General features: G+C 31.4%; 1 long non-coding RNA gene across 1 annotated transcript; it reads left to right on the top strand.

The window, feature by feature from the left end:
• The first annotated feature begins 6,971 nt into the window (after window positions 1-6,971).
• LOC134695425 (uncharacterized) lies at window positions 6,972-16,037 on the top strand. The gene is made up of 3 exons (XR_010102761.1): window positions 6,972-7,055; window positions 14,787-14,886; window positions 15,920-16,037. It is a non-coding gene; the product is annotated as an uncharacterized LOC134695425 (long non-coding RNA).
• The last annotated feature ends 3,370 nt before the right edge of the window (window positions 16,038-19,407 follow it).

A 19,407-nucleotide genomic window follows, 5' to 3' on the forward strand; every position in this document is an offset into this window, starting at 1 on the left:
GTGTAGTCGCTGTCATCGTCACCATATTTCACGTGGTAAATGCAGGCAGTAAGAAGTTTTTCATATTTGTTTTCCATACAACACTAGGATCAGTCAATATATAACTCATATCCCCTAAAAACGAATTTTAATTAAAGTAAATATTTATTCTGTGTTCCCATTTAAATATTTTCTTTATTATGAAGCTCTTTTAGAGATCAATTAAACACGGATGTTCTTTACACAATTTCATGCTTTCGTATACGTATACGGATTCCCTGACCTAATGGATTCGTTTATTAGACTTAATCAATAAATGTTCGAGGCAGGTTTGTTTCAAAGTTGAAATCGTCAAGATGGGAGTGGAACTACCATGAATTAAACTGATCGCCCTTTCCGAGTCATGATATACTTGTCGTTAAAACCTATAAGTCCCCACTTACTTGTTAACTATACCACAAATCAATGTTGATCGACATTATGTAATTCGCCTTTTCAGAATCAAGAGTACTATGAGTAATCTCATTGTTCGTACACCAAAATGAAAATAACTTAACGTCATTGGTTTGAATTTTCATTGATGATTACGTTGAAAACCAATCACAACGTTTTGGTGTCCGCTTTTGAAAAAATTACCCAGAATGCATTACGATTCTGAAACGGCGAATAAGCTTTGACATACTGGATGGCATTAGTGAAAAAAGCAACTTTTGGTACTATATCTACAATATCAGAGCACATACTTGATCTGCAGTAGTTGGTGAGGTCCGTTAAACTTTTGTTTTGTAAAACACTGCGTGTCTGTTTGGACTTATTTCAATTTTGATTAATATGTTTGTTTTCACCTTCTTTTCAACTTATAAATTTCAAAAGAGTATTATATAATAGTGTGTCATGTGTTATTGTGTGAATCAAGAAAAAGTTTAAATTTATATTAAGTAGAGTAGCTTTTCAATTAATTTCAATATTAATGTTTAACTTCAAATAAAAGTATAATAGATAGTGATGTTTGACCTTTTTATATTGTAGAGACAGTAGGGTAATTTCTTAAACTGATACAAAAGTCTTAAAACAGTTCTGATGTAAAAGAGAATAAATCTAATCAAAACAGATCAACAATAGTACACAAAATACAAGATAGAAAACTAAAGACCGATAAACATGAATGACACAAACAATAAGTTGATCCGAGGTGCTGCAGAAGGGTAAGCAAATACTCACATGTGGCATCTTTTGTTGCTTATTTTATAGAACGCACCCAGTAACAAGTCTTATTTCGTAGAAAAGGCGTCGGGATTGTTGTAACGGTATTATGCACATATATGCTTTCATCTTTAGAACGAACCTACAGTTTATATTTCATAATTGTATGATATATTGATAAATTTATTTGAGAACTTTCTCACCAATTGAATGTTGCGTAATCTTTTCAATTATCAAATTTAAGTTTGATAGTAACACATTTTCTTAAGGTCTTACTCGGCAATGTCATGCTTCGAATGGAACATGCGCAAAGAGAGGGAATACTTGTGAAACGGCTTTCGGATCAAAATGGACAAATATAGGGAAATGTTGTAGAGGTGGACCATGTTGCAAATGTAAGTATACACATTATATATGTACTGAAGCTTATACGGTACAATCTGGAAATAGTTTTTTCCGCCTCCAACAAGTATCGCTTTACAATGCTTATGAAAGTCGAAAAATTCAATTAAGTTCTTTCTGAATCATAATGCCAATTTAAATGGTAATGTAATCAGTTATACAAAGCTAAACGGTCGATACTATAATTACATGAGATAAATCAAAACAATGTTATCTATTTTTAATTCGCTGTTATTTTCTTTAGAAGTCGTCGCAAGTCAGTTCGATGGTCGATAAGATGGCTTCAACCCAGTAGTCAACACTCTTTGTGCTGACATGAATTATCATTGATATGGCTATAGTCATAAATTAATTGTTTACAAAAATTTCAATATTTGAAAAACTAAGGATTTTCTACCTAAGAAACCTTTCCAACCAACAAATGTATTGTTCCAAATTGCCTCAGACATTCTCATGATGTTTTCATTTACTTTGACATGACGTTGTGATTCAAGTTCGTTGGCTATTTATTGTCAATTTGAAGTCAAGGTTATACATGTATATACACTTAAGGAGGCTCGCCGGTATAAACAAATCAGCAAAAAATTAAACATTTGTTTTTTCTATACAAATTTAATTTATTACACAATTGGCCTTTTCTTTATAATATGGTACAAAAATCACCAAGATAAAACTATTTGGTTTGGCCACAGATGACTTTTAAAATGTTCGTATCATTGAAAAGGCTCCAAATTATCTCCCTTTGGTACAAACATGTCATTTGTGGTCGTTTTAATTGAAATATATCTTTTCAAACTCATCGGTGACCTATATTTTGTATTATTGTTTTTAAACAAGCTGTACGTAAACTAAATTATTGTTTAACTTAAGCGATTTCTGTAATTTAGTTTTTTTTTATTTCCATATTACCAATATTTCTCCTATTAGTTCAACAGAAAAAAAGGACATTAACAAAAATGTATGCTTCTTTCGGAGGCAGATTGCGAGGTTAAACGAACGGTGACCCCATATTTTATTTTATATTTCCATCAGGTATAAGATAAAGTTTAATCATAGAAAAGCATACTTAGGAAAATCCAATATTTGAAAAAAGGGGATATAGACCTGCGAGCCCCCTTAACGTTTTAATTTTTTTTTATCGATGCTTTTATTTTTTTTTATCGATGCTTTGATTTAAATTGTATGCAAGGTATTGAAGTGACCTTGTGTTAAACGGAGGTAGCTTTTTTTCACTTGTGAAAAGTATAAAAAAAAACATTCGTTCGAATAAGTGTCAATAAAGTTATCATATGATACCGGAAGTGAAATGTTTCAAACTGGGAATAACAAATTATTTATAAAAAATGTGTATATAAACCATATATATGGCTAACAATTAGCACAGGAAATGATATTTGCGTTCAAATTTTAATATTAATCGGATCAAAATATATCGTTCCTGGTGGAGATCATCAGTTGTTCTCTAATAAATTGATTTTTAATTACAATGTACATGTATGATTATAATTATTATTATTTTTATTATTATTATTATTATTATTATTATTATTATTATCATTATTATTATTATTATTAGGTCTTTCCACTTTTCTGTGGAAAGACCTATTGTTTTTCTTCTGATTATTTTTTTTTTTTTTTTTTTTTTCTTCCGCCTAATTTTCTTCTTGCGATAAACATTTGTTTCTCAATATGTCGCTTAGATATTTGGTATATGATATCGAACAGTTTATGCGCTTTTGAAATTTACCCTGCGTAAACGAATACTTTTCTTTGTAGGAGTTATCTCCCCAAACACTGTTTTCCTTGTTAGCGCATCTCCTTCGCAACCGTAAAATATTATGACAAATTTATTTTACAAAATTGCTCGTTATATCCTTCGCATGATTTGTCCTATTTTGACCGAAGTGATATGAACGCTCCATATGAGAGTTATTTCCCCTTATGCATTTGATATAAGTGATATGCATTTCTATCTTGAAAACCATAAGTGCTAGAGACCAAGGATCTTTTGATTTGAGGTCCTTGGTCCAAAAAAATAAAAATTAGGTCAAGGTCAAAGGTCAAGGTCAAATTCTAATTTTTGAATTTGGCTTATTTCCACTTATCTACAGAAACCGTATAAGATATCGACATATTATTTTTTCTAAATTGTTATTTGCGACATGTCGTAACACATAAATTTTGATTGCAAGAGTACGTTAAACGTAAAAGTGAGTTTTCTCCCCTCTTGTATTTAAAAATACGCGTTTGGTGATATAACTCATTAACCAAATATTATTAAGACCTATGGTCTTTTGATTTGAGGTCCTTGGTTTATGACCTTGAAATTGATCTCAAGGTCATAGATTAATTTGACGTTCTAGTTTTTGACCTTTGCTTTCAGCTCATATGTATACATGATATAGCCATGAGACTTTTGGCAAAAGGTATCAAACCATTTAACCTTGAAAAAAACAACCGGAAGTGACCTTGTGTAAACGGAAGTAGCTATTTTTTGTACTTTATTAATAAAAAAAGTATATAGAACCAGATCATTTTGGAATCAGTGTCAATTAAATATTCAAATATTATCGGAAGTAACATTTTTCAAACCGGAAGTAACAAATTATTTCCCTTATTTAAAAAAATATTGTATAGAAACCATATATTTCTGGAATCAGCGTACAATAACCTATCAGTTGACGATTGAAATGACATTTTAAACTTAATTTTTCAACTTTCATATTAAAATACATTGTTTTCAATGGAAAGACCTTCAATTGTTCTCTGAACAATTGGTTTTTAATTATTATTATTATTATTATTAGGTCTTTCCACTTTTCTGTGGAAAGACCTATTGTTTTTCTTCTGATTATTTTTTTTTTCTTCCGCCTAATTTTGTTCTTGCGATAAACATTTGTTTCGCAATATGTCGCTTAGATATTTTGTATATGATATCGAACAGTTTATGCGCTTTTGAAATTTACCCTGCGTAAACGAATACTTTTTTTTTGTAGGAGTTATCTCCCCAAACACTGTTATCCTTGTTATCGCATCTCCTTCGCAACCGTAAAAGATTATGACAAATTTATTTTACAAAATTGCTGGTTATATCCTTCGCATGATTTGTCCTATTTTGACCGAAGCGATTTGACCGCTCCATATGAGAGTTATTTCCCCTTATGCATCTGATATAAGTGATATGAATTTCTATCTTATAAATCATAAGTGAAAGAGACCTAGGATCTTTTGATTTGAGGTCCTTGGTCCCAAAAAATGAAAATTAGGTCAAGGTCAAAGGTCAAGGTCATATTCTAATATTTGAATTTGGCTTATTTTCACTTATATCCAAAGACTGTATAAGATATCAACAAATTATTTTTACTAAATTGTTAGTTGCGACATGTCGTAAGATGTAAATTTTGATTGCAAGCGTACATTGAATTTAAAAGGGAGTTTTCTCCCCTCTTGTATTTAAAAATATGCGTTTGGTGATATAACTCATTAACTAAATATAATTAAGACCTATGGTCTTTTGATTTGCGGTCCTTGGTTTATGACCTTGAAATTGATCTCAAGGTCATAGCTTAATTTGACGTTCTAGATTTTGACCTTTGCTTTTATTCTATATGTATACATGATAAAGATATACAACTTTTAGAAAAAGGTATCAAACCATTTAACCTTGAAAAAAAACAACCGGAAGTGACCTTTTGTAAACCGGAAGTAGCTATTTTTTGTACTTTATTAATATAAAAGTATATAGAACCAGATATTTTTGGAATCAGTGTCAAGTAAATATACAAATATAATCGGAAGAAACATTTTTCAAACCGGAAGTAACAAATTATCTCCCTTATTTAAAAAAAAATGTATGGAAACAATATATTTTTGGAATCAGCTTACTAGGAGCTATCATTTGACGATTGAAATGACATTTTAAACTTAGTTTCACAACTTTTCATATCAAAATACATTGTTTTGATGGAAAGACCTTCAATTGTTCTCTGAACAATTGGTTTTTAATTATTATTATTATTATTATTATTATTATTATTATTATATGATTATTATTATTATTATTATTATTACTATTATTATCTTTATTATTATCATCATTATAATTATAGCAGTGTGTCTGTTGTTAACAAAACGCGCGTATGGCGTATATACAAAATGTATTCCTTGTATCTATTATCTATATCCTTTATATTTACTTACAACCACTTGGTAGATGCCATTGCTGGTGGAGTATTAATTCCCCGAGTGTATCACAAGCAAAGAAGTTAACCAATCTGCTTTGACATGGATTATCATTGATATGGTCATATTTATAAATCAAGTGTTTGCAAAACTTTAAAATTTCGGAACTACTGAGCCTTTTCTACTTGGGTAATATACTACTTTAGCTGTTTGGCAAAACCAATTGGAATTTTGATTCTTAATGCTCTTCAAATTCGTACTTTATTTGATATTTTATACTCTTTGAATTCGAGCGATACTGATTGGTCTTTGTAGGCGAAACGCGCGTACGGCGTAGATACAAAAAAATAATCCTGGTGTATATGCTGAGTTTATTTTTAACGCTTACAATTTTTAGTTCAATGTGAAGATCTTAAACCTCAACCAAATGGAATTGTTTTTGTGAGTGGTAGAGACATTGGGGATGTTGCCAATTTTTCATGTAAAAGCGGATATACTTTACTAGGAAGTCAATCACTTAGATGTACAGACTCCGGTTGGGATGGTGATATTCCGATATGTTATGGTACGTCAAACATTTTGTTAATGTTCATTTAGAAGGTAAACATTTGTCATTGTATTGAAAATTCTATAAACTTTCACAAGCAGGTGTATGCTAATATACTTTATATTAAACTTGCCATCTGCTGTTTTGTAATTCCTTGTTCAAATATATTGTTAGTCTATAATGGGGATAACGATAACACTACAAAGTTAACTGCTGTATCCGAAGTTGTTTACATTCAAGCTTTATTATCTGTTTTTTTTTCTCATATATTGGTTTCACTTTAATGTAATTATGTGCAATACAGTGCGAGGTTAAGTAAGTAAACGAAAATAATCCACAATTTTCTGCATAAGGAAATGCATGTACCATATCTGGAATGTGACAGTTGTTTCCCTTTGTTTGATTTTGCTATTTGAAAATTGACTTTCAGTTTTTAATCTCATTTGACGTTCAGTATTTTAGTTATTTTACAAAGCTAACTAGGATATATCTAACCACAATCTTAGAAAAAGATATTAAAATAAGTTCAGAATGATGAATCAACAAAATAAATGAGCACACAAAAAATCGAATTCCATTTTTGGTAAACGGGAACTAAAATGTAACCTTATCATACAGATAAATAACTATTGTTTTTTTTATTAATGTATCTATAATAGACTGTCCAGGCAACACCCTAATTACTTTTAATGACAAAATATACAGTGTATTGTGTACCATCACCAATAATCAAATGGCATCGGTAAGTATTACAATTTGAAATTTTTCGTGCTTTACATTTTAAAAGCCTGAGGGGAGACATTCTAATCATTCAAACTACGAAATTAAATGGATTTAGACAGATATATTTAAGAAATTATTATCTGATGAAACATTAAAACTTATGAACGAATTTGAGATATCTACTTGTTTGGATTGCATACAGATGGGTGCGGTCCTAACCTTGACAAAAGTTAACTTAGAGTTAACTTGTTGACTGCTTTCTAAGTTAACTTGGGAATTTTTAAGCAGTCAAGCAAGTTAACTTCGTTGTTGGTGGACCAGACCTACGGTCTGCTTTTTTAGGACTGCTGCAGACCTATCGACAAGTCTGCTCCAGACCAGACCTGTGGACAAGTCTGCTTTTGACCAGTCCTGAGGACAGGTCTGCCCCAGACCAGACCTGTGGACAAGTCTGCTTTTGACCAGTCCTGAGGACAGGTCTGCCTCAGACCAGACCTGTGGACAGGTCTGCTCCTGACCAGACCTGAGGACAGGTCTGCTTTTGACCAGACCTGTGGACAAGTCTGCTATTGACCAGACCTGAGGACAGGTCTGCTTATGACAGATTATCGTTATAAGAGTTTTCATATCAGACTTGAGCCTTTCATTAAAATATGTAAACAACATTCGCATTGTTTTTCCACAGATATCATTTATTATTTACTCTCTAGACTCTACTAGATATTATACAAATGCTCTCTTTTATTTGATATACATGTATTCTTATATAAATAAAAAAAATGGCTATACGATCACACAGATTTTTTTTTATTAGAAGGCTGATAGAAAGGTTATCCAACGCATCGGAACAATATTCTTATATCACGGGATATCAACCACATTGTCTACGTTACTTCGTTCCCCGTGTTTTACCTGTCCCTTTCTCAATTTTACTTTATGCATAAATTTATACTTGCATGGATATTTCATTGATATTCAACTTGTTTGCATTGGATTTACTATTCCATTTTCCGCAGAATATTCTAACAGAAATTGTACAGTGTCCGTATGCATACGGCGTGGTATAAAAACTATCAACAATTTCGTCAAATTCGTCAGATTTATCGAGAGATTTGTCATTGCCGATATTTATATGGGACGTCCTAAAATTATACTCAATGCGCACTTTCAGACATGTCAGTGTTGGTACTTTGATGATGTGGCATAATAGTTTTGTTTTACACGTACACCATCATGAACTCCTATATATGATGTGACTGTTATTATGAATAAAGAGATGAAATTCTGACATTTTCAATTTTTTCAGAAAATTTTTTGCATTAATAGTTTTCCAATATAATTGATTACGTGTACATTTATGGTCCTACTAAAATGTGAACAGGAGCGCCAGGAGAAGACATTAATGCGCTCGGTACAATGGTATGCGCGTATATAGATTTGCAAAAAAAAGTGCACATGTGACCAGTTTTGGTCAAATAGTTTTGTTTTCCAAGTCAGCATGAGGTATTAAAACTACTGAAATTTTGTTACGTATCAATATTTTGAATAAAATGAGGACATGCTGGTATCCTAAATTTATGCAAACCAAAACTTTTTGTTATATATATATATATATATTGCAATTTTGCTGTCCATTGTCATGATTGTATTATATACATTGAATCCTGACATAAAACTATGGCTGATTAATACTATGCGGGTACGTCATGGTGTATATAGATTTACAAATAAAAGTGCACATATGGTCAGTTTTGGTAATGAGGTCAAATAATTTTGTTGTACAAGTCAGCTGGAGGTATCAAAACTACTGAAATTTTGTTACGTATCAATATTTTGAATAAAATGAGGACATGCTGGTATCCTAAATTTATGCGAACCAAAATTTGTTGTTATTATATTGCAATATTGCTGTCCATTGTCATGATTGTATTATACATTAAATCCTGACATTAAAAATAAGGCTGATTTACTATGCTGGTATACATATATAGATTTACAATTTAAAGTTCATATATGGTCAGTTTTGGTAATGCGGTCAAATAATTTTGTTGTACAAGTCAGCTGGAGGTATCAAAACTACTGAAATTTTGTTATGTATCAATATTTTATATAAAATGAGGACATGCTGGTATCCTAAATTTATGCGAACAAAAATTCGTTGTTAATATAATGCAATACTGCTGTCCATTGTCATGATTGTCTTATACATTGAATCCTGACATAAAAGATATGGCTGATTTACTATGCTGGTATATAGATTTACAAATTAAAGTGCATATATGGTCAGTTTTGGTGGATGCGGTCAAATAATTTTGTTATACAAGTCAACTGGAGGTATAAAAACTACTGAAATTTTGTTACATATCAGTATGTTAAGTAAAAAGAGGACATGCTGGCACCCTTAATTTAGGCGAACAAAAATTTGCTGTAATTATATTGCAATATTGCTGTCCATTGTCATGATTGTATTATACATTGAATCCTGATATTAAAAATAAGGCTGATTTACTATGCTGGTATATAGATTTACAATTTAAAGTTGACATATGGTCAGTTTTGGTAATGTGGTCGAATAATTTTGTCATACAAGTCAGCTGGAGGTATCAAAACTACTGAAATTTTGTTATGTATCAATATTTTGAATAAAATGAGGACATGCTGGTATCCTAAATTTATGCGAACCAAAATTTTTTGTTATTATATTACAATTTTGCTGTCCATTGTCATGATTGTATTATACATTGAATCCTGACATAAAAAATATGACTGATTTACTATGCAGGTATATAGATTTACCAATTAAAGTGCACATATGGTCAGTTTTGGTGGATGTGGTCAAATAATTTTGTTATACAAGTCAACTGGAGGTATAAAAACTACTGAAATTTTGTTACATATCAGTATGTTAAGTAAAAAGAGGACATGCTGGCACCCTTAATTTAGGCGAACAAAAATTTGCTGTTATTATATTGCATTATTGCTGTCCATTGTCATGATTGTCTTATACATTGAATCCTGACATAAAAGATATGGCTGATTTACTATGCTGGTATATAGATTTACAAATTAAAGTGCATATATGGTCAGTTTTGGTGGATGCGGTCAAATAATTTTGTTATACAAGTCAACTGGAGGTATAAAAACTACTGAAATTTTGTTACATATCAGTATGTTAAGTAAAAAGAGGACATGCTGGCACCCTTAATTTAGGCGAACAAAAATTTGCTGTTATTATATTGCAATATTGCTGTCCATTGTCATGATTGTATTATACATTGAATCCTGACATTAAAAATAAGGCTGATTTACTATGCTGGTATATAGATTTACAATTTAAAGTTCACATATGGTCAGTTTTGGTAATGAGGTCATAATTTTGTCATACAAGTCAGCTGGAGGTATCAAAACTACTGAAATTTTGTTATGTATCAATATTTTGAATAAAATGAGGACATGCTGGTATCCTAAATTTATGCGAACCAAAATTTTTTGTTATTATATTGCAATTTTGCTGTCCATTGTCATGATTGTATTATACATTGAATCCTGACATAAAAAATATGACTGATTTACTATGCAGGTATATAGATTTACCAATTAAAGTGCACATATGGTCAGTTTTGGTGGATGTGGTCAAATAATTTTGTTATACAAGTCAGCTGGAGGTATCAAAACTACTGAAATTTTGTTACGTATCAATATTTAGAATAAAATGAGGACATGCTGGTATCCTAAATTTATGCGAACCAAAATTTTTTGTTATTATATTGCAATTTTGCTGTCCATTGTCATGATTGTATTATACATTGAATCCTGACATAAAAAATATGACTGATTTACTATGCAGGTATATAGATTTACAAATCAAAAGTGCACATATGGTCAGTTTTGGTGGATGTGGTCAAATAATTTTGTTATACAAGTCAGCTGGAGGTATCAAAACTACTGAAATTTTGTTACGTATCAATATTTTGAATAAAATGAGACATGCTGGTATCCTAAATTTATATGAACCAAAATTTTTTGTTATTATATTGCAATTTTGCTATCCATTGTCATGATTGTATTATACATTGAATCCTGACATAAAAAATATGACTGATTTAATATGCAGGTATATAGATTAACAAATTAAAAGTGCACATATGGTCAGTTTAGGTGGATGCCGTCAAACAATTTTGTTGTACAAGTCAGCTGGAGGTATCAAAACTACTGAAATTTTGTTACGTATCAATATTTTGAATAAAATGAGACATGCTGGTATCCTAAATTTATACGAACCAAAATTTTTTGTTATTATATTGCAATTTTGCTATCCATTGTCATGATTGTATTATACAGTGAATCCTGACATAAAAAATATGACTGATTTACTATGCAGGTATATAGATTAACAAATTAAAAGTGCACATATGGTCAGTTTAGGTGGATGCCGTCAAACAATTTTGTTGTACAAGTCAGCTGGAGGTATCAAAACTACTGAAATTTTGTTACGTATCAATATTTTGAATAAAATGAGGACATGCTGGTATCCTAAATTTATGCGAACAAAAATTTGTTGTTAATATAATGCAACACTGCTGTCCATTGTCATGATTGTATTATACATTGAATCCTGACATAAAAAAATATGGCTGATTTACTATGGGGGTATATAGATTTACAAATAAAAGTGCTTATATGGTCAGTTTTGGTGGATGCGGTCAAATAATTTTGTTGTACAAGTCAACTGGAGGTATCAACACTACTGAAATTTTGTTACGTATCAGTATGTTAAGTAAAAAGAGTACATGCTGGCACCTTTAATTTAGGCGAACAAAAATTTGCTGTTATTAAATTGCAATATTGCTGTCCATTGTCATGATTGTATTATACATTGAATCCTGACATTAAAAATAAGGCTGATTTACTATGCTGGTATATAGATTTACAATTTAAAGTTCACATATGGTCAGTTTTGGTAATGTGGTCAAATAATTTTGTTATACAAGTCAGCTGGAGGTATCAAAACTACTGAAATTTTGTTACGTATCAATATTTTGAATAAAATGAGGACATGCTGGTATCCTTAATTTATGCGAACCAAAATTTTTTGTTATTATATTGCAATTTTGCTGTCCATTGTAATGATTGTAATACTATTATACATTGAATCCTGACATAAAAAATATGACTGATTTACTATGCAGGTATATAGATTTACAAATTAAAGTCCACATAATTATGGTCAGTTTTGGTAATGCGGTCAAATAATTTTGTTGTACAAGTCAGCTGGAGGTATCAAAGCTACTGAAATTTTGTTACGTATCAATATTTTGAATAAAATGAGAACATGCTGGTATCCTTAATTTATGCGAACCAAAATTTTTTGTTATGATATTGTAATTTTGCTGTCAATTGTCATGATTGTATTATACATTGAATCCTGACATAAAAAAATATGGCTGAATTACTATGCGGGTATATAGATTTACAAATTAAAGTGCATATATGGTCAGTTTTGGTGGATGCGGTCTAATACTTTTGTTGTACAAGTCAACTGGAGGCATCAAAACTACTGAAATTTTGTTACGTATCAGTATTTTGAGTAAAAAAGAGGACATGCTGGCACCCTTAATTTAGGCGAACAAAAATTTGTAGTCATTATTTAAATGAATTAAACTAAATTGCTGATTGTGGCTGCATATATATAGTTCAAGGATGTATAACTAACAAGGACGTATACACCTAACATCAAATATACTTCTTTTCAAAAATATACATAATATGATTGAATTTGATCTCGGAATATATAATATTCAGTGCCTGTTATCATTGTAACCGAGATCGTTTTTATAATAGATAGATTGTCAGATCACAGATAAATTTGTGTTACGTTGCTGTGCGTACTTATTTTCAAATATTTGTATTTAATCCTGTTCATAAAACGGAAGTATTAATTTTCAAATTACTTTATTTTCGATGTTTATACTACGAAACAAAGATATTAATTTTTTTTTTTAAATCAACGAAGAGCGGTCCTGGTTACAAGTTAACTTAGTGTTGAGCAGACCAGTCAAAAGTTAACTTTGTGGCAGGACCGGTTTCCAAGTTAACTTATGTTAACTTTATGACAGGACTGGTTCCGAAGTTAACTTATGTTAACTTCATGACAGGACTGGTTCCGAAGTTAACTTATGTTAACTTATGACAGGACTGGTTCGAAGTTAACTTATATCAATAGCGGACCTGTTTCCAAGTTAACTTTTTGGCAGACATAAAAACCGTCCTAGGACCAAGTCCGCTTTTCAAGTTAACTAGATTTTGGTCCTAGGACTGGTCAGAGCAGTCCTATATTCGGTCACAGGTTAACTTTGACCAGTCCAAATGACTGGTTATCAAGTTAACTTGCTGTACAGGTTAGGAGTGCACCCATCTGTAAGTGTTTTCATTTTGGTTGTAAGTTGTTGTAATGCTTTTTCTCTAATTTTTGTGCTATTTTTACATTTCCTGACCGGTGTGAGAAAAATATTTCTCCTCACTAGTGAACAATCTGTTTTCGGCAAATGATTAGTCGAAATTTGATTATGACGACAAAATGTTTTGTTTTCTTCTCAATTTTCCTATTGTGACGTCATGAAAAAAGGCGACCTTGCCTGATGACGTCGCATATAAGGAGCACAATTTTCTGATTTTTTTTGAAAAAAGAACGATAAAAAGCATTAGAGAAACATATTCCGACACTATAACTCGTGTATTACGATACTTCTTCACTCTCGACAGTTAAATTTTATTATTTAAAGGGCTCGGCAAGCCTCGCGCTTTAAATAATAAAATTTAACTGTCTCGAGTGGAGAAATATCGTAATACACTTGTTGCAGTGTAAGAATCTATATTTCTCTAATTTTCTTGCATTTTAAACATTTCCTCACCGGTGTGAGAAAAATATTTTTAATCTCTAGTGAAAAATTTGTTTTCAGCAAATGATTGGTCGAAAATTTTATTGTGACGTTACATTTGTTTTGTGTCTTCTTAATGTTCGTATTTTGACGTCATAAAAAACCCACCAATGCCTTACGACGTCACATAAAACTTATAAAACTGTCTTGAAATCTTTGAAAAAGTAGGATACCAATCGTTAGAGAAACAGATTCCACCACTTTAACTCGTGTATTATGATATTTCTCCACTCTCGACAGTTAAATTTCATCTATTTATGCTTTTAGTTATACAATAAGTGGCACACTTTTAATTCATAATTAATAATGGAAGTTATGAATATAGTATTTCACATTCACATGATGATTACCGGTACATTAAAAAACGCAAATGGATTAAAACTTCTATTGAAGATGCAGTATCAGATTTATACAGTGTGTATAGCAGATGAACATAGCTTGTGCAATGCTATGGTTTGTCACTTTCAGAATTGTACACTGTGAACTTTTTAACACTTAACATAATATTCTCATGGTAAAATTAACATGTGTCTGTATAAATAAAGGCAACAGTAGTATACCGCTGTTCAAAACTCATAAATCCATGGACAAAAAACAAAATCGGGGCAACAAACCAAAACCGAGGGAAACGCATTAAATATAAGAGGAGAACAACGACACAACACCGAAACGCAACAGCACACAGACACGGACCAAGCAACAGACAATACACCACGACATTTTATTGATATATTGTCTGTAAGAGTCAAATTGTTGTTTTTTGATAATTACGTTTCTGTTTACCTAATGTGTCATGTATGTTGTACTTGTAGTTTTTATGTGCTCAACGAGGACTAACACTTCTATCTGTGGAAACTAGGGAGGAAAACATCTTTATGAAACGTATAGCATCATTAATTGAAGGTCAAGCAGGTAAAAACTATTAATTGAGTCCCTTGATAAAACATTTTGATCATTTCAGGAAAAAAGCGGATAAATAAAACAGGACCCTAAGAAATAAAGAAAATCGACTAAAATATTTCAATATGTATAAACATGTTGCTTAAAACTCGTAGAACAGTTTTTATGAGATTTTACTTGCTATAGCTAACTGCATCTTTAACTTGTATGACAGTCATAAAAACAGAAACAAAAATGAAAGAAAGGAATACCAAAAATTAAAACCGCCTAATTATTCAAGATCGGGATATAAAACACCGAGCTTGATCACAAGGACTTTACTAGAAAATAGACTAAATGGTAACTGTTAGAAATTAACAAAGACAAACAAGGAAAATAATGACTTTGTTCTGTTATTCATGATCAATCAGGGAAGTTTGCCTGGCAATTTCCCATGGCATTAAAAGTTTTTTTTAGCTTTTGATGGCATATGTCGTCCCTTTTTAAAACTTATATATGATATATACATTCAGATATTGCAGATTAAAATTTATTCGTTCATAGTGTTAATTTTAATTTTTGAATGAGTTAAACGTTCCAATTATTATTTTATCGTGTGGTTTTCTATGTTGTAATGTCATACTATTGTTTTTAGACAAAAGAGAAGGTGTGTTACCATAAAACGTTCAATCGCGATGCAAATGTTTGCACCTGTCCTAAGTCAGCAATCTGATGAACAGTAGTTGTCGTTTGTTTATGTAATTTACACGTGTTTTTCGTTTCTCGTTTTTTTATATAGATGAGACCGTTGGTTTTCCCGTTTAAATGGTATTACTCTAGTAATTTGCGGGCCCTTCATAGCTTTTTGTTCCGTGTGAGCCAAAGCTCAGTGTTGAAGGCCGTAGATTGACCTATAATGGTTTACTTTGATAAATTGTGTTTTGGATAGAGAGTTGTCTCATTGGCACTCACACAACATCTTCCTATATCGATGTATGTTCGAATAACTTTATTGAAAATCCTGTTTCCATATGTTTCATAGTAGTTAATTCATTATTTTTTAAAGACTGGTGGATAGCTCTCAGTGACGTCAATACCGAAGGCACGTTCGTGTGGGTTTCTGGTCAACCTTTGAATTACACTGACTGGTATCAAGGAACACCGACTCAACCAGATGATAGGGGACAATTTGGAGTTGGACCTGCTCATTGTGCTGCATTGGTTAATTCTTATCAATATCAATGGGGTGATGAACACTGTTCACACCACAAACGAATTATTTGTGAATCTTGGCAAGTATTCACTACAGCCTTTATGTTATTCTATTTTAACATTTAATTTCATAATAACGTCATCTGTTTATGTGCTATATGTGTAATATCGCACTGTTAATATTATTTTGATTTTAAATTATTTTCATCGTAATCAGTTATAACACATGTACTATCCAAGATCATTAAGATTCAGAATAAATCCAACATAGGAAATTATGTAATGCAAACAAATCATGATAATCACATGGGTAAAGCAAGCAGAGAAAACTAACGTGTCAGCAAGAGCACCACTTGAACAGTTTATGGTAGGTAAAAAAACAGATGAATATTAGACACATGTTAACTTTTCTTTGAATGTCCTGTACCAAGTCTAGAACATGGCAGTTGTTATTAAATATTTTCGTTTCTCTAATTTTTGTTCTATTTTGACAATTCTTGATCGGTGAGACAGAAATATTTTTCTTCACTAATGAAATACCTGTGTTCGGCAAATGATATGTTGAAATTTGATTATGAAGTCGAAATGTTTTGTTTTCTTCTTAATTTTCCAATTGTGAGGTCACGATTAAGACAAATTTCTGAACATCTGTGGAAAAAACGATAAAAATCATCAGAGACACAGACTCCGATACTACACTGCAACTCTCGAAATTTAGATTTTAATTATTGTGACACTCGGCAAGCCTCGCGCTTTAAAAAATAAAACTGTCTCTAGTGGAGAGATATCGTAATACACTTGTTGCAATGTAGGAATCTATATTTCTTTTATGTTTTACTGACGTTTGTTTTGTTGCAATTAAGTGTTTCTGTTGTCCCGTTGTTTTATGACTTCTGAACATCGGATACTACTGTTGACTTTTACATTTTTAAGTATATGAATTTAATTCAGGGTGTCTTCTCAATTTATACATGATTACAATAAATCCAACGCTACGACATGTACTCTGGTAAGCATTTGTTGGGAACTTACAATGTAGAAAACCATTCCGTTAAAGCAAATGATACATTTTTCAAACGAAGTAACAATTCAAAATCCAAGAAATTACCGTTTTCAATTATTTTATGAAAATTTTTAACAAAATTTTGTTTAGGGGAAATAAATTGGTGTGCACATATTATGTGTGCATAAAATGTTTATAACATCATACTACAGAAAATTCATCTCAAATATGTTGTCTTCCAACAAAAGTAAGCACAACATTATTCTAAAATTCTCAATCTGTCAATCAATTTGAAATAAATTAATACAGCTGCATGTGAAAACATAAGTTTTTGTTCAAATTTTATCATACATTTTCCAATAATTTCTTTAACGAAGTTTGTTCCGAATCTGATTTATCGAAATTCACCAAAATATAATTTTCGCTCCTACATACATCTATTATGATGGTAAGGCTGGAGGGGTCCTGATACCGAAATCCCGACCTTAAAAATATGAAATTTAAAACAAATTAAATCCAGACATCCCAAAACTAGAACGGATCCCAAAAGGTCAATCACGAAATCCCGAGCTTAAAAAACGATTCCAACGTCCCATAAAAGTTCATGCCACCCTCTATAATGCGAAAAAGCTTTGCAGAATGATCTATTACTCGCAATAATTTGATAAATATGTAGTTACATATATATATTTGTATTATTATGGATTATGAATGATACGTCTTTTAAGTTAAGATTATTTTGTCTTTTTGTAGATAAATTTATCACAGACTGATGTTGATGCCACGCTGAAAGAGTTTAATAAAAATATTTCAATGTAATTTATGTATTTTACAAATTACAATAAAAAAATCGCAAATTGTAATTTATTTAAGTTTACCGAATATGTATAAAATTAATACACCAAGAAGTCAGAATAAGAAACTCACAAACACAAAAACAATGAACTAGATAACATAACATTGTTAAGAAAAAAAAATCTACACATAAGGCTGGTTTAACACCAAACGTTGCTTACTGTTAAAATTAAGAATTGAAATGAGGAATAAGACAAAAACCCGCCCAAAGAGCAGAAAACACCTAAAGGTCACCAATAGGACTTTAATTCAGCACCCGAAAGGAGTGCTTCAGCTGGTTCCTTAACAAAAATAATACTATTTTAGTTGTATTGTACTCCGAGTATATATATCCGTAACTTTATACATAAATGAACTAAATTGAAACATAATGCAAGACTAACAAAGACAAAGGTGGCTGACTTTATAAAGCCGCAATTAAACAGGATGTCAAACACGTTTTTTTTATATTACAATCCTCCAGATATACCTGTAACCGATATGGGGTAAAGCTTAGTTCAAACGAAGTCCAAGTCCGATGTCAGATCAGGTAACAAACGAAACTAAACAAAATGACAATGATACATAAATTAACAAACGATAACTAGCAGTTACTGAAATGAGAGCTCCATATATTGATTTAACTAATTGAAAGATTATGTCTTCATCATATGCATATCAAGCACAATCCATCCCGTTTGGGGTAAAGTATCAAACTATTATAAACTAAGAACCTGGCCCGTATCATGCCAACATCTGGATTTAAAATAAATTTGTTTATTTCCGATGTAAAGACCTTATGAGTAAATCAATATCAAAGCCAAAATATGCCGTCTTGATTTACATAATACCAGTATCATAATTTGATCCCCGGCTAAGTATATTTCTTAGATTTTGTTTGATTAACGCACGTCGTTAAAAAATCAATAGCACCGGGGTATTGCTTTTAATTTCCCCGGGGATGTCACGCACGTTAATACGGGGTAGGCGTCCATACTGAAAAGGGAAAAACTATATGCTCCTCGCACAGGGAATAAGATTATTGATAAAAGATCTAAAACATTGCATCATCAAAATAAAAAAAAATAAAACATCTAAAGGCCTGGTAATGTTATTATTGCGATAATATCTTTCTGTTGAAAATGAAGACACACACTTTGAACAGTATATATATATAAAAGATGTGTTATGATTGCCAATGAGACAACTGTTCACAAGAGACCAAAATGACACAGAAATTAACAACTATATGTCACCGTACGGCCTTCAACAATGCGAAAACCCCATACCGCATAGTCAGATATACAAGGCGCCGAAATGATAATGTAAAACAATTCAAACGAGAAAACAAACGGCCTTAATTATATAAAAAATGAACGATTGACTAAATGCTGTTCTGAAATCTCTTTTTATCTTGCTTCCCGTAAACCTAAAGGAGAAATGTAGAAAGAAAATTCGCTTGATTCATTCAAGTACTGTCTGAGTAGGTATCTCAAGGCTTCCCC

The sequence above is a fragment of the Mytilus trossulus genome, chromosome 13, assembly GCF_036588685.1.
Source record: "Mytilus trossulus isolate FHL-02 chromosome 13, PNRI_Mtr1.1.1.hap1, whole genome shotgun sequence".
Lineage (NCBI taxonomy): Eukaryota > Metazoa > Mollusca > Bivalvia > Mytilida > Mytilidae > Mytilus > Mytilus trossulus.